This window comes from Meleagris gallopavo, chromosome 3 (genome assembly GCF_000146605.3).
Source record: "Meleagris gallopavo isolate NT-WF06-2002-E0010 breed Aviagen turkey brand Nicholas breeding stock chromosome 3, Turkey_5.1, whole genome shotgun sequence".
Classification (NCBI taxonomy): Eukaryota; Metazoa; Chordata; class Aves; order Galliformes; family Phasianidae; genus Meleagris; species Meleagris gallopavo.
In genome coordinates, this window is record NC_015013.2 from 12,589,009 (window position 1) to 12,602,824 (window position 13,816).

The following is a 13,816-nucleotide window of genomic DNA, read 5'->3' on the forward strand; positions in this document are numbered from 1 at the left end:
TTTGTAAGCAAAGACAGATTAGAAAGCATTTAATTCATTAAAGTACCTATAAAAAATGAAAGTGTAATGCAGTAATGATAAGGTTACTGATCCACATGACAGATCAACTTCTAATTTCAACTGCTCCAGCATGAGAGAACATTAAATGACCCCATACTCCCTTCAGTAAATTGAACTGATGGTGAAATACGAAAATCTTGGACAAACAGTAGTGAGACTGCATAGCTCAGAGATCACACCGTGATTAACACTGCTGTTATAAAAATTACAAAGCAAACTTTTAACTAGTTCATCTTATTTACTCTACTTTTCCTCAGATTCCACTACGAAAAAACACTTTCAAAAAGATGTATCTTGTTCTTTCTTAGACAATTATTATGGACAAATATTTTATAAGAGGAGGACAAAAGGAAAACAGGACCCTCTTGCAGGAGGTACGAATGCATATTTCCTATGTCTATACTGTGAGATACGATGCAGGCTAGAATTCAGATTGGAGGGTTCTTTCTGAAGCAGCCACAGATCTCTCGAGGGATACAAGAGTGTCTGGGTGAGGGTGGAGAGAGAGATGCTGGGTAATAACTCCTATTCCAACCTGCTGACAACATGTAGCTGAACTCTGCAGCCAAATCTGAGCATCAACACAGCCTCTTTTCAAAAGCTCATGGCGAAGAGGCGAGCACTGGAGACTTCACTGTTTACTTTCTGAACACACAAAAGAGTCACAATCTTCTTAGACAGAACGTTCAACTTTCACTTGGGAAGAAATGCAAATAAATGTCAAAGGTAAAGAAAAAAACCAAGCATTTCTGACATATTCCAAAATGTTTCTAATGTCTTTTGTTGCTAACTTTATCCTCTTCCTTGAAAAATCTGTCACTCTTTCCATTTCAAGTAACCCTTAACAGAACAAACAACATAGTAAATAGGTTGCAAGCGTATAATTTCTCATTATCTTAGTAATTTTTTTGCAACAAGGAAGGGAGGGAGGGTGGAATAAAGCAATAGCAGAAATTTTATGAAACTTTTTTTTCCTCCTGTGTAACCTGCAAAACAAAGTAAGGATGCTACACACCAGTACTTGAACCACACCAAAAGATAATAGGTATGTGTGGAAATGCAACACCCCCTTCCTTTTCCTCTGCTGCTGCTCTCCCCCTGCTTCACTCTGCCCCAGTTTAAATCCTTCACAGGCTTTGTACCACAGAGGATAAAATTTGTATCACCTCCTGGAGCCAAACACAACTCCACAAGGCACCAAGCGGTGGTATGCAAATCACATCAAGAGGTACAGGGCAGATTTGGGGGCTGGTTTGCAGTTAACCTCAGGGTGCAAAGCTTGATTTCCGTCTGCATACCAATGTGGTACTCAGCTCCTGGCTGTCTTCTGGCCTCATCTTGTGACAGGAGAACCTTTCATACAGAAACAGCGTGTTTTTCTTTTGTGCAAACGCCAGGCAAGATAAAGGCTTATACGATCCCTTTCCCTAAGGATACTTGAACACTGCTAGAGCACATTCATTAGTCAGTCAAAGTAATACTCTTGAACCACGCAGCTTCTTCTCCAACGCAGCAACTCGCACACACTCCAACTCTTCTACAGCTGGGAGTTGCGATGGAAGTACAGAGAGTGGGGCTGCTGCGTGAAACAGGGAGGGCAGATGCATGTCCTAAAGAGAGGAGGCCAGCTGGCTGAGCTGGGAAAAGTGTTATCAAGGAGGCGAGTGAAAAGCTGGGATGCATACAGACTGAATGAGGTGGGTTGCATAAGAGGGTGATGTGGTTTGAAGGAAGAATCCTCATTTCCCACCCATCTCACCAAAGCTAATGAGGTAGCATGCCTCCTCGTGTGCTTCTGAGCAACTTGGCTCTGCATAGGAGCTGCTAATTCTGCCTGCTGCTGCTGCTGCTGAGAGCATCCAAATTAAATAGGTTTGGACTGTGCTAGTGAAGGCTGCCTATCACCTCTGTGTGAAGAAACCTTCCAAAACAAAACTAGTTAAAAAGCTCAGTCGCAGAGTTGAAGGCTAAAATTAGGTACTGTTAATTCGTACAACTGTGAAATACTAATGTCAGCAAAATCAGCACCAGGTTTTAGGTATCTCTGCCTGAGATACATTACATAAATTACCATAAATGGAACAAAAATGGAACCTACAGTAAAGGCAAAGTGACAATATCGTACTGTACACTGCTAGCCCATCCCAGCTGTAAGATAAAACCGTTAACTAAAACCTCACTGAAAGGGCATAAGCATACATTTTATTGTGCATCCATTTCCTTGCATTTGTCCTTGGACAAAAGGGTGAGCTGGGAACTTAAAGAAGACTACTTCTTTGCTGCAGTTCCAGTAGCTAGCAGTAATGAGATTTTCCTAAGGTTCTGCCCTGTCTTCAGAACCAGGAGGCTCAGCATAGGCTCAAAGATGTCCTCAGTTTCTTAGGCTTTGCAATTTAACAACAAAGAACTAAGACCAAACTGGGCTAATAACAGTAGTAATGCTATGCAGCTTAGAGACAGTCCATGCCCATGAAGCTGCAGTTGCCTTAACTGTAGCACCTAACAGTCTGAAAGATCCTGACTTGATAAGCTAAATCAACCAAAGATGGAAAGAGGGTGCAACTGTACTCCAAAAATTGCAGTAAGTGGAGGTAGTCATGGAGGGAATGGAAAAATAGTTCAGGTGAAGAATACTACTGGAACAACGAAGAAAAGTGTAACAGAATGGACCATCAGCAAATTTAGGCTGGAAATTAAAAGTAACCATGTAACAGGTTTGATCTCATTTTGTTATTTAATACGAGGTGGTATGAAAAACATTGCTATCTGGGAGCCAGCTTTCTATCTTGAATAGAGTGTGAGTAAAAAGGGCATTCCCCCTCCCCAGTCCTTCTTTTTTGTTATTTATGAAGGATTTTCATTTTTGCATTTGGAGACAAAGCCAAACATATCTGAATGTCAGGACCTGCAGGCATAGTTAATAACAATACTATATTTTGAACTACAATTAGAAAATATCGAATTTCTGATTTATATCACTGCACTGTTTGTGGCAAGCTTTGTTGAAGCAAAGTATTACTTTTCTGGAGTATGATTCAGTGGAAATACAAGCAGTGGCATCCAACTGTGAATTTGTTGTGAAATTCATTTCAAAATGAAAAAACTCTGTCTAGAATAGAATTTCTGTGCAGCTTTCTCTACGACTGTTCAGCAGCCCACGCAATTACAGTTTTTGGGACACCACGTTGCCAGTTCTATTATACAGCACTGAAAGGTAATGCAGCATATAACTGTAGGTTGCAACTATTAGGCTAATCAAGTGAAACATAACATTCTTAAGTTCAAAACACCACTTATTTAGACTATTGAAGCACAAATACAAAACCGTTTCCTAGCTTCTGACAGAAACGTGTTAAAGAAAGTCTCAAGCCCTTGCAATTTCTCTCAAGAAAACGTTATTATTCTGTTAGAGCATAAATGCAATCCACTCCCACTCTATTCTTAACATCGAAGAATCTGACTTGCTGGAGAGTTCTAGCTTCCATTAACAAAGAGCCATTAATGCTCTAAAGAAAAATGGATGGGAAGACTTAAGATGTAAAAGTGAAGGACAGTTTCAGCCATCAACTATCACAATGGCTGACAAAGTTTAAAATAGCATCTTCCAATTTTGGGCCCTCCACTGGACTTTTTGCAGGTAAAACCTCTAGCAAGTTTATCCATTAAACTTAATTTTCAATTTACATCACTGATTAAAATTTTTACAAATGAAATCTGTCAGAAAGTCTACATCTTCGAGTAATTGTAATGCTACTGTAAAGCTGTAGCAAGGATGACTGTGTGAACGATGGGAAAAGGAAAAGGGAAGAAGAGTTGTGGTTCTGCGGATTAACAGAAACTGAACTTCTAGCCCATCAGTGCAGGAGTCATTCAGGAGATGTTCCGAGGGTGTAGTGCTACTAGTTGTCCCACATGCAGTTCTAAGAGCTATGTTTCCTCCAAGTACTTAGATGACAGCATTCTACTATGAAACCTCCAAAGTGACTGAATAAGCATGCAAAAGTTGGAACTGCAATGTCGTATGCGTAATTCTAAGATGAAAAGAAGCTGCAAACATGTGCACACACAAATAGAGCAAAAGCTGCACACATGCTACAAATGAACCCACAGGATGATTTTTTATTTTTATTTTTATTTTTATTTTTTTTTTTGGTGCCAGATGCTAACTCAGTTCTTCAAATGATCCAAAGGCTAAGAAAAGAGGATATGAATACTAAACATTTTTCACCTCTTCTGCAGGCTAGAAAACTCGAGTTCAAGGAATGAGTTGTCATCCTGCTAGGGCAACAGAAACACACAGGAAAGTGCATTTGCAGCTTAGGTTTGACATATTTTAACTCTAGTGAGAAGGGGACCTCTCACTAGAACTAACAGAGCTGAGAGGACTGGGAAGCTAACCATGCCTATTCTGTGAAAAGGAAGAGGGCATAATAAAAGATGCAACTGTTTAAGAAAACAGGTGGTGTCAGAAGGTACCTCAATTCAATGGCAATGAAGCCCACACCTGATGAGGATTAGAGAATACAAAGGGATGAAAGGAAAAGGGTTCTGATATAAACTCACTGTCACAACGAGGCAGGAGTATTAAAAGCCGTTTCACTTCTGTGGAAGAGTTAGAAAAGTAACTTACTGCAAGCTCTACAGTTCACCTGCCGCTCAATCTCGGCTTTTTATTGTTTAAAAAACAAAGATAAGTTCTCACCAAAGATGAATGCATAGTTTTTTACACACTGATCAGTCCGGACCTCTTTTGAGTGAGTTGGCCTAAACTCTGAGACTGAAACAGAAATGAGTCTTGGGCAGGCACAGAGCCACCAATTTAGGAAACATCAGGGAGCATTCTGGCCTCAGTAGGAGGCCAGTACTTGCTTCGACAAGTAATTGCTTCTGATAGCCGCAATGTTTTTTAGTGCCTCTGAAAAGCGAGCACTGAATTTGCTGGCCTTGAGGCTTGAACATGACTTGGTACAGCTAGGAAAATTGATGCCTGGGAGCCTGCAATTTCAAATTTTAAAGCCATCCAATTGTATGTAGTATTTGTACAATTTATTGTTCTATTCGGCGAGTTATGCCAGTAACAGCCAATTAATCTGAAAACTTTTTTTTTTTTGCCTGATTACTTTCTGATAAAAACTTTCCTCAAAAACAACAACAAACAGAATTTGTCGATCCAAAAAGATGACTGTTTTTCATACCTACTTGCATTCGATGCCTGATGTTTCATTTGCTATGCTGACAGTGAATTTAAGAATAAAAACACATAAAGGAAGGCAAACGGGGAAAAAGTATTTCGACTGCTCCATTTTAAGGAATATACCTGCTTTTAAAATTATTTGATACACAATATTTTCAATTCCATTACAACCTATTGCCAGGCTTAACTGAGCTAATATTGGAAGTGTTCATCTCCAAGCTTCAGAAATACAGTACTGCAACTTTACATCTGTCACACAGAGTGCTTTGAACTGTCAGTTAAGTTCCTGCAGCTCTTCTCTAAGTTTTTAACCTGTTAAATGAAACTGCTGGAAAAAAACCTGCAAACATCTACTGCAAGTCGTTAATCACTGCTGTGTAGTGCACAGTAAAAAAGAAACTCAATGGTAGCCACAAAGCCATGTAACTTCTTTAAACAGTCTGATTTTAACTGTTAAATTTCCTCCAGGTTCTGCTGAGGCAATATTTAACAACTGTTCTAACTAACTATTGTGGCACAATTTCTAGTGTGATTAGGATGTTTTTCTTTCCTCCAAGAACTCCCTCTTACACAAAAAGCACTATGGGCAAGCTGGATACTCCATAGGACGGCGGCCTACTTTTATGATGGCAGGTCTTATAACTCACCTTGCAACACACCAAGCAAGAGCTTTCTCGGGATCCTGATGGCTCAGCTGAAGTGTCCTGACAAGTTGAACTGTCCAGTGCCCAAAACACACGACAGAATTTCACTTTCCTACCCAGCCTAACCTTACCTATAACTTGTGACTCAAAGCAAATAATATCTTATTTGAAAACTAAAACTATAAACAGGTAAGACAATGGGTGGGAGGGGGAAGAGGCATTAAAAAGTGAAACACTGTTTGAGGTCACAGCAGGTCAGCAGAGAGGTTAATGTTGTCTGCATGTAAGTTGCTAGGAGGATTTTAAATAAATCAGTGCAAATATGCCCTGGTGCACAACCCCTTAAGAGATCTGCTGAACAGCTCTAGGTTTTCTGTATTTATAGATGACTCCCTGAAACCAGAGCAGGAAGAAGCTCTAACCCTTGACTACCTTATCCCATGAATCAAATGGGAGGCAGCAGAGAAAAAAAGTCCAAAGAAAAATGGATGTATATTCAGAATAGACATAATTTATACTATAACTTAGACACAAAGTATTTCAAAGACTTGGGCTATAGAAACATGAAGTATGTATAGCAAAAATTGTTTTACATTATGCTAGTGTTGTAAAACAGTTTGAAATGAAAGTATTTCACTCGGGTTGGAAAAAACAAACAAACATATACAAGCAATTTGGATTTAGAATTAAGCATTCAGGCTTACATGAAAGAAGGTTACATGTACCATCAGTGAGACCAAGAATATACCTGGGACTATTAAAAATGCATTTGAATTAAAGTGTTGTTTCTCAAAACTACTTAGAAATCTAAAATGGACAATAAGGGAAAATTTAATGTGATTAACAGCCTGTTTAATTCAAACATACGTATAAACTGAAAGAATGAAAATTCATTTATGGATGAAAACTTTGTGCATTTCTAGAACAAGAAATTTGATTTGTCTCATTAGAAAATGCTCTGAATTATTTAATATTTCTGAAAACAATTTTAATAGCTAGCCAATATTTCCAATTACTGCAATGAAAACAAGGCTTCATTTAGAAAAATGGTCTTTTTATTTCCAAGAAGTCTATAGGTTTCAAGATAGTCTCCTAACTGTGGAATAGAAAGAAACCTAACTTGTTTGCAGACATGAGTCTTTCATGAACTGTAGCACTTGTATATGAGTATGTCATGCTACTTACTGAAGTGTCCCCACCCACACAGTGTTATCACCTAACCCAACACCCCACAGATGTTAAAAAGATAAAAAAAAGAAGTAGAGACGTGACTGGGAATTTCCCCATGGACATAACAAAGCAGCTCACTTCTACTCTTTACAACAGGTTTCTGCCTTCAGAGACGGTTGATAGGAAATTAGCTTCAAATACTGGTACTTCCAGTGGCCTGTTTTCTGAATTAGGATAGTTATACAAACATATTTTTTTCTAATTACTAAAATCTTATTTTTTATTAATCACACTTTGTTCTTTTTCTTGGATAAAAACATCTCTAGTGTAGTGCAAGATCCCAACAGTAAAACACCAATGTCTGACGGTAATTCTAAAAATAGAACTCTACCAGGTCACAGCCTTTACCACAACTAAAGCTACTTGATTTATTATACTCTCTCTTCCTTTTGACTCGAATAATGTTTGAATTGATTTTTAAAAAGCTAATAATTACATCTAGTAAAAAAATAATGACCAGTGCAAAGAATGACCCTCAGGTGAATGTTATTGCTTCTGCTCTCTCCAAGATAAGAAACACAGACAATGCCTCCTAGAGGAATTAAATGGATGCCATCAGCATAGTCAGTAAATTTTTTATTTTGCAGTAAGATTTATGTAGTCTGATTCATAGAACTACTTTTGCTACCTCTGAACACGATTATATGTATTACTTAAAAATATGTGCATAGTATTACTAGCAAGCGAGCACAATCCTAACTGAAAGAGTGAAGTTGAAGGAAAGCCATTATTTAAAATTAAAGTGAAACTGAAGATACAATTACAGTATTCACAGGCTTTTATGGATTCATTTAGAATCACAGAATCATAGAATCACCAAGGTTGGAAAAGACCTACAAGATCATCCAGTCCAACCATCACCAATAGTTCTCACTAAACCATGTCCCTCAACACAACATCCAAACACTCCTTGAACACCTCCAGGGTCGGTGACTCCACCACCTCCCTGGGTATCCCATTCCAGTGCCTGACCACTCTTTCAGACAAGTAATATAGTAGTATTTGATACATCCGAACCAAGTGAAATTAATATGAACACATCAATGCTATTAAAGCAGAAAAAACAGACAGTGACTCCAGAGCCTCATTTGAATTTAACAAAGAACATAAAAATTTTCTCTAGGCCACTTCCTGCTATTGCTGGAAACATTCCCTCCTTTAAGCAGAGATGGATTTCAAGGTACTGTACTTAGTGTTGTTTTCAGAACACATTCAGAAGAAAATGTGAACGTGTAGGCAAACTGGAAACTCTCTGGAGAGATTACCCACTTATTTAACCACATTTCCTGTTTTTTTAACCCATTTGTCCTAAGTCAGTCCTTAACCACTGACAAAAATAGATACAAGTGTGCTATAAATAGTTCATTAGTGGGTCTTTCTTGGTAAGACTGAAAATGTTTTGATAAATCTATTGTTCATACTATCTCCATACTAATTAAAGTGAATAGAAGTAATGTTTACTTGAAATTCTCCTCTGCATAACTCATAGTAATTACAATCATACAACACCCTTGAAATCAGAGTGCTAAAAAAACTACTGCTGACCTAAAAAATATCTATTGAAAATTGAAATTTGATGAAGAAGTAATAATTTGTAAAGCGCCTGGGAAAATGATTTTTCAAAATGCAGTTCTGACACAAGTGAGAACAAAATCTAATAGCTCTGAGTCAGGACCTGGCCAAATACTTTGAGATCTGATGAACAGAGCAGGACAATTTTGAATTAGCTGCCTTGCTCTTATTTTCAGCCATGATGCTGTTGATGTAACTAACTTGCTGAATGTCTCTTGAAATGCTTGACATGGGTGGTAGCTGCAAACTATTTTTCAAAAACTTTAAATGTAAAAGCTTTTAAGACTTGCATTATTTATACTTTGTGAACTATTTTAATTCAAACAATAAAAATTATGTCATGATGTTCAAAGAACCTCAATGTTTCTGTGTTTCAGAAGGATAGGAGTTGCAAGAGCTCTAACGACTGCCAATACCTTGGTTAATATCTTCATCAATGCATGAACAACAATTTCCAAGAAGAGGACACCGAAATAACTGGAATGATTCTGTGCCCACGTGCATAGATCACACTGAGATGTACTTAGAGGAGAAGCTGCTGAGATGGTTGTGAATTTTCTGCTGCTTCATCAAACCTGAAACTGAGGGACAGGTGACGAAGTCTGTAATCCAGAATCACAGAATCTCCCATTGGGTGGGTGCTATACGGATCATTGAGTCCAACTCCTGGATCCACACAGCAATACCCGAAATTCAAATCCTATGTCTGAGCACACTGTCCAAACACTTCCTGAACTCTAGCAGCCTGTGGCCATGAACACTGCCCTGTGCAGCCCGTTCTGTGCCCACCGCCCTCTGGTGCAGACCCTGTCCCTAACCCCAGCTGCCCTCCCCTGACACAGCTCCATGCGGTTCCCTCGGGCCCTTTCGCTGCCACACAGAGCAGAGCTCAGCGCTGCCCCTCTGCTCCCTGTGAGGAGCTGCAGCCGCCATCAGGCCTCCCTCAGCTCCTCTGCTCTGGGCTAAGCAAACACAGGGACCTCAGCTGCTCCTCATACATTTTCTCCTCCAGACCCTTCAGCATCTTCATAGCCCTCCTCTGGATGCTCTCTGATAGTTCTATGTCCTTTTAGTCCCATGATGCCCAAAACTGCACACAGTACTCGCACTGAGGCTGTACCACTGTGGAGTAGAGTGGGACAATCTCTTCCCTCAACTGGCTGCCAATGCCATGCTTGACGCACCACAGGATATGGCTGGTCTTCCTGGCTTTTGACTTGCTGTCAACCAAAATCCCCAAATCTCGTTCAGTGGTGCTGCTCTCCCTGATCTGTATGTATGGCCAGGACTGCCCCTTCCCAGGTGCAGAATCCAACACCCACTCTTGTTAAAATTCACGTGGTTGGTGACTGCCCTGCTTTCTAATTTGTCAAGATCTCTCTGCAAGGTATCTCCATCCTTGTGGAGTCAACAGCTCCTCCTAATATAGTATCAACAGCAAATTTGCGCAAAACACTCTGGTCCTCCATCCAAGTCATTTATGAAAAGATTAAAGAGAACTGTCACTAAAACGGAACCCTGGGGCACCCCACTATTGTCTGTCCACCAGCCTGATGTAACTTCATTTACTTTAACTCTCTGGGCCTGACTCATCAGCCAATTGCTCATCTGCTGCATTTGGTTTTTGCCTAGCTCACGTTTTGTCCAGATGGACACCATCTGGAAACAGAATAGAAAGCTTTACTGAAATCCAAAAAGATAACATCAAAAGTGCAAAGGGCATTTTACCAGCCAAGACTTGAAGATCATGAACGAAGAATGCTTAGTATTATACTGAGAACTGAACCATAAAGACTCTCAAATTGAATAATTACAGAATAAAATACATTTCAACCTTTAATCTGGCAATAAGAAATGTAAATGGCAAAAGGCAAAAAAGTAAAAAAATCTTATGTCATACAAATAGTATATACACAAAAACAGCAACAACAAAAAAACAAAACAGAACTTAATTTTGAGCTTACAGTTGTCCATACATCTTCATGTAAGCATACATAGGTATCTGTTCACCTACATCCCTACTTGTAAACAAGAGCATCAATAATGCTTAGCTGAGCACTTGAGATATAGGACCCACGGGAGCTAGACTTTTTGTTGTCATTTAATTATTAAGAACAGTATTTACTACAGTTGCAGCCATTAAACATTTCTCTGCATGCACAACTGCTCCATCAACGTGGCTGTAACCCATATAACACAGCCTTGACACAGTCTAAGAATACAAGCACTTCAGGAAGAAGAATATGCTGCAATACAGATTCAGCAGCCTACAAAGAAAAAATTAAACCTTACTGTATCTACTTCAGCATTAATAATGTTGGGGTTGTTGAGTCTTTTTTTTGCTTGAAATTAAGTGCCTGTGTAACTTAAGGGGAAACTCAAGAGTATCACATAAACTATCAGATATTTAAAGTAGCTGGTATGAAGTAGGTGAAACAAAATTGTGCTATAAGAGAAGACAAATACAAAACAAATCATTGTGCTCCCTGAGTGGGAAAAACAGGATTGAATAATGAAATGTACAAGATTCTTAAATACAACAAATCCTCCTTCTTCATATGAATACACTTAATCATGTCTCAGTATTATCTTAAGTTTTCCTATTACCATCTGCTAGCAGCAGGATGGCTTCCAAAGCAAAAACTGCTTTATTATCTTTAAGGAAAATTTCTAATTCTTTTTTAAAATAGAAACAGATTTCCTCCCTCTGCCTCCCTATAATAGTCAGTGCATTACATTTCTATGTCCTATTATCACTAGATTTCCACTTAAGAACAATTTTTATGCTGGATGCTTTTCTTTTGATACAGTAGGGAATTTCAATAACTAATACACAAGGTGCTGAAAAATCAGCAGAAGACATTTCCGGAATGACAAGGTTGCCAGCGATTTCAGAAGTTAACGTAGGACTGAGATGCTTCTTTCAGCATTTCACAAAGTGGGAACTAAATAGGTGTTTTCTTGCTGCAGAATGTCCGTAAGTTTTCAATCTCTCTAAGCAAGAGAAACACTGAGGCAAGACACAGTACTGTACATGAGAGGGGGTGGACTGTTTAAGCACATATATTTGATACACGTAGATTGTACAATAATGCCTTCTATTTATTTCCAAGGAAACCATAGCAGACACAATGAGGACAATAACACTGTTTGATAGAGCCAAATCTCAGCTACTAGACACAATTTTTCAATATAGTCACCACCTTTAGCTATGTGTTTTCGCTAGTGACGAACAAGAGCCTGCATACTATGCTTGCAAAATTCCATGTCTTGTCTTTCACGTCGCTATTGCCACTGCTGAGATGCACTAATGCACTACCCACTGCCCTGCTTTGTTCACATCACTTTTTGGTCTCTGTAAACATTCAACAAGTGTCTATGAACATAAATGGGTGCCATTTTTTCCTGCATGGAGGAAGTCAGTGACACACTTTGCTTCATATGCACTTCCATGTCAGATGCCATTGTGTCAGACTGCCCCTCTGCTGCCATCTGTCACATGGCAACACATATAATGGAATACTGGTGGGAAGGTTCAACATCTACTGCCATAACATCAACATCTGCCTCTGATGTCATAGGCCCTACATAAAAGAGCAGGAGGCATTATTTTCAGAGCAGCCTTCACATATTCTACGTCTTTTCAAAAGCACCATCTCCACCAACACTTCTAATGAAATAGAGAACACTGTCTAGGAAACTACTTTGCTGCTTAAAAGTCCTTCTGGGTTTTGTCAGACTTTAGAAAAATCAAGGAACCACACAACAAAGCGAGTACACAGCTGGTGGGCTGTGTACATACTAAAGTATTATGACCTTCTGAAACTAGTATTCATGTTCTTAGCCAGTATTCCAACTATCCAGTACTGTGCCCTGTTTGTCATTTACCTATAGGATTTTCCACATTCTTGACAAGTGAGCCACTAAGGAAAAAATAAACTAATTCTACCTCTTCACAATTTTGATATAAGGTTACAAACGGCTTAGTGTAATAACTCATCATTTTCAGTGGTCCTTGCCAATCCCAAGCACACTTCTCACTTTACAGATGCTCACGCTGATGGCAAGAGATGTGAGTGAGAGGTCAAAGAGAGCAATAAAGATACTTTTTTAAACTACTATTAGATTATAGGAGGATTTATGTAATGGCAAGAAATGAGGATTTCAAGATGTGTTTCACAGCAAAAAGTGGGCAGTTTTATGCACCATAAGGATACTGAATGACCAAATCATTGGGAAAAGCCATCATTTCTTTAATTCTAAGGTACACTAAAATCAACATCTTTATCAAAACTGAGAACAGCTGAATTCAAAAATCTCAAGCAGTATTTCCTTTCATTAACACAAACCAAGCATAGTCTGCAAGAATATTAATTTATTTCTTTCAAACACATCATTTTTTAAGGCACCCTGAAGGTGTCCTTTCATGGTTTTATAAAACCTAAAATTATTAAAACCTTTCAAAACAGACTTGCTAAGGAAACAGTGTGTTCTTCTCAATTCCTGAAGTTACTGTTACAGTAATAATAGCCTGTCATATGCAAAATGACAGCAATTTCATAAACGAAGAATGGGTTTAGAGATATACTATGTTTATGAATTTACTTTGCTTGTCACTCAAACATTATTATTATAAAAAAAAATGAAGCCAATTGATCCAAAAGATACCAGTGTCACAAAGAAAGTACTTGGAACAGTGCAGACACTCATATTTCAATGTCCAGTTATGTCTGACATCTGTCTGACCAGTAAAACATATCCCATGCCTACTGACTTAAGACAGATGTACTTTGGTAAGTAAATGAAAAGGCAAACAAGCAAAAGGAAGCAAAGTATGGGCTTTTAGAAAGAGTCTTTCTTATTTAAAAACTTTAAAAGTTGTAGGGCTACTAGCAGAATTAAGATAAACAGATCTTCTGTCTTTTACCACATTTCTCTTTGCAATTAAAAAAACACCTCCTACTGTCATTGAATTGTATCAATAGTACAACCGTAATAAACAGGCCGAAGAAACTTCCTAAGATATGGCACAGATATAAAATGTAACCCCATATTCTTGGATATTAATTGTGCAAAGGTCTGTGAATGTTCCTAACTCAAAAAAAAAAAAGTAAAA

The 13,816-nt window shown here is 38.6% G+C and overlaps 1 protein-coding gene across 1 annotated transcript in view; it reads right to left on the reverse strand.

Moving 5' to 3' along the window:
• EXOC2 (exocyst complex component 2) overlaps nt 1-13,816 on the reverse strand; it is a 117,457-nt gene that overhangs the window by 12,581 nt on the left and 91,060 nt on the right. The window lies entirely within an intron of this gene.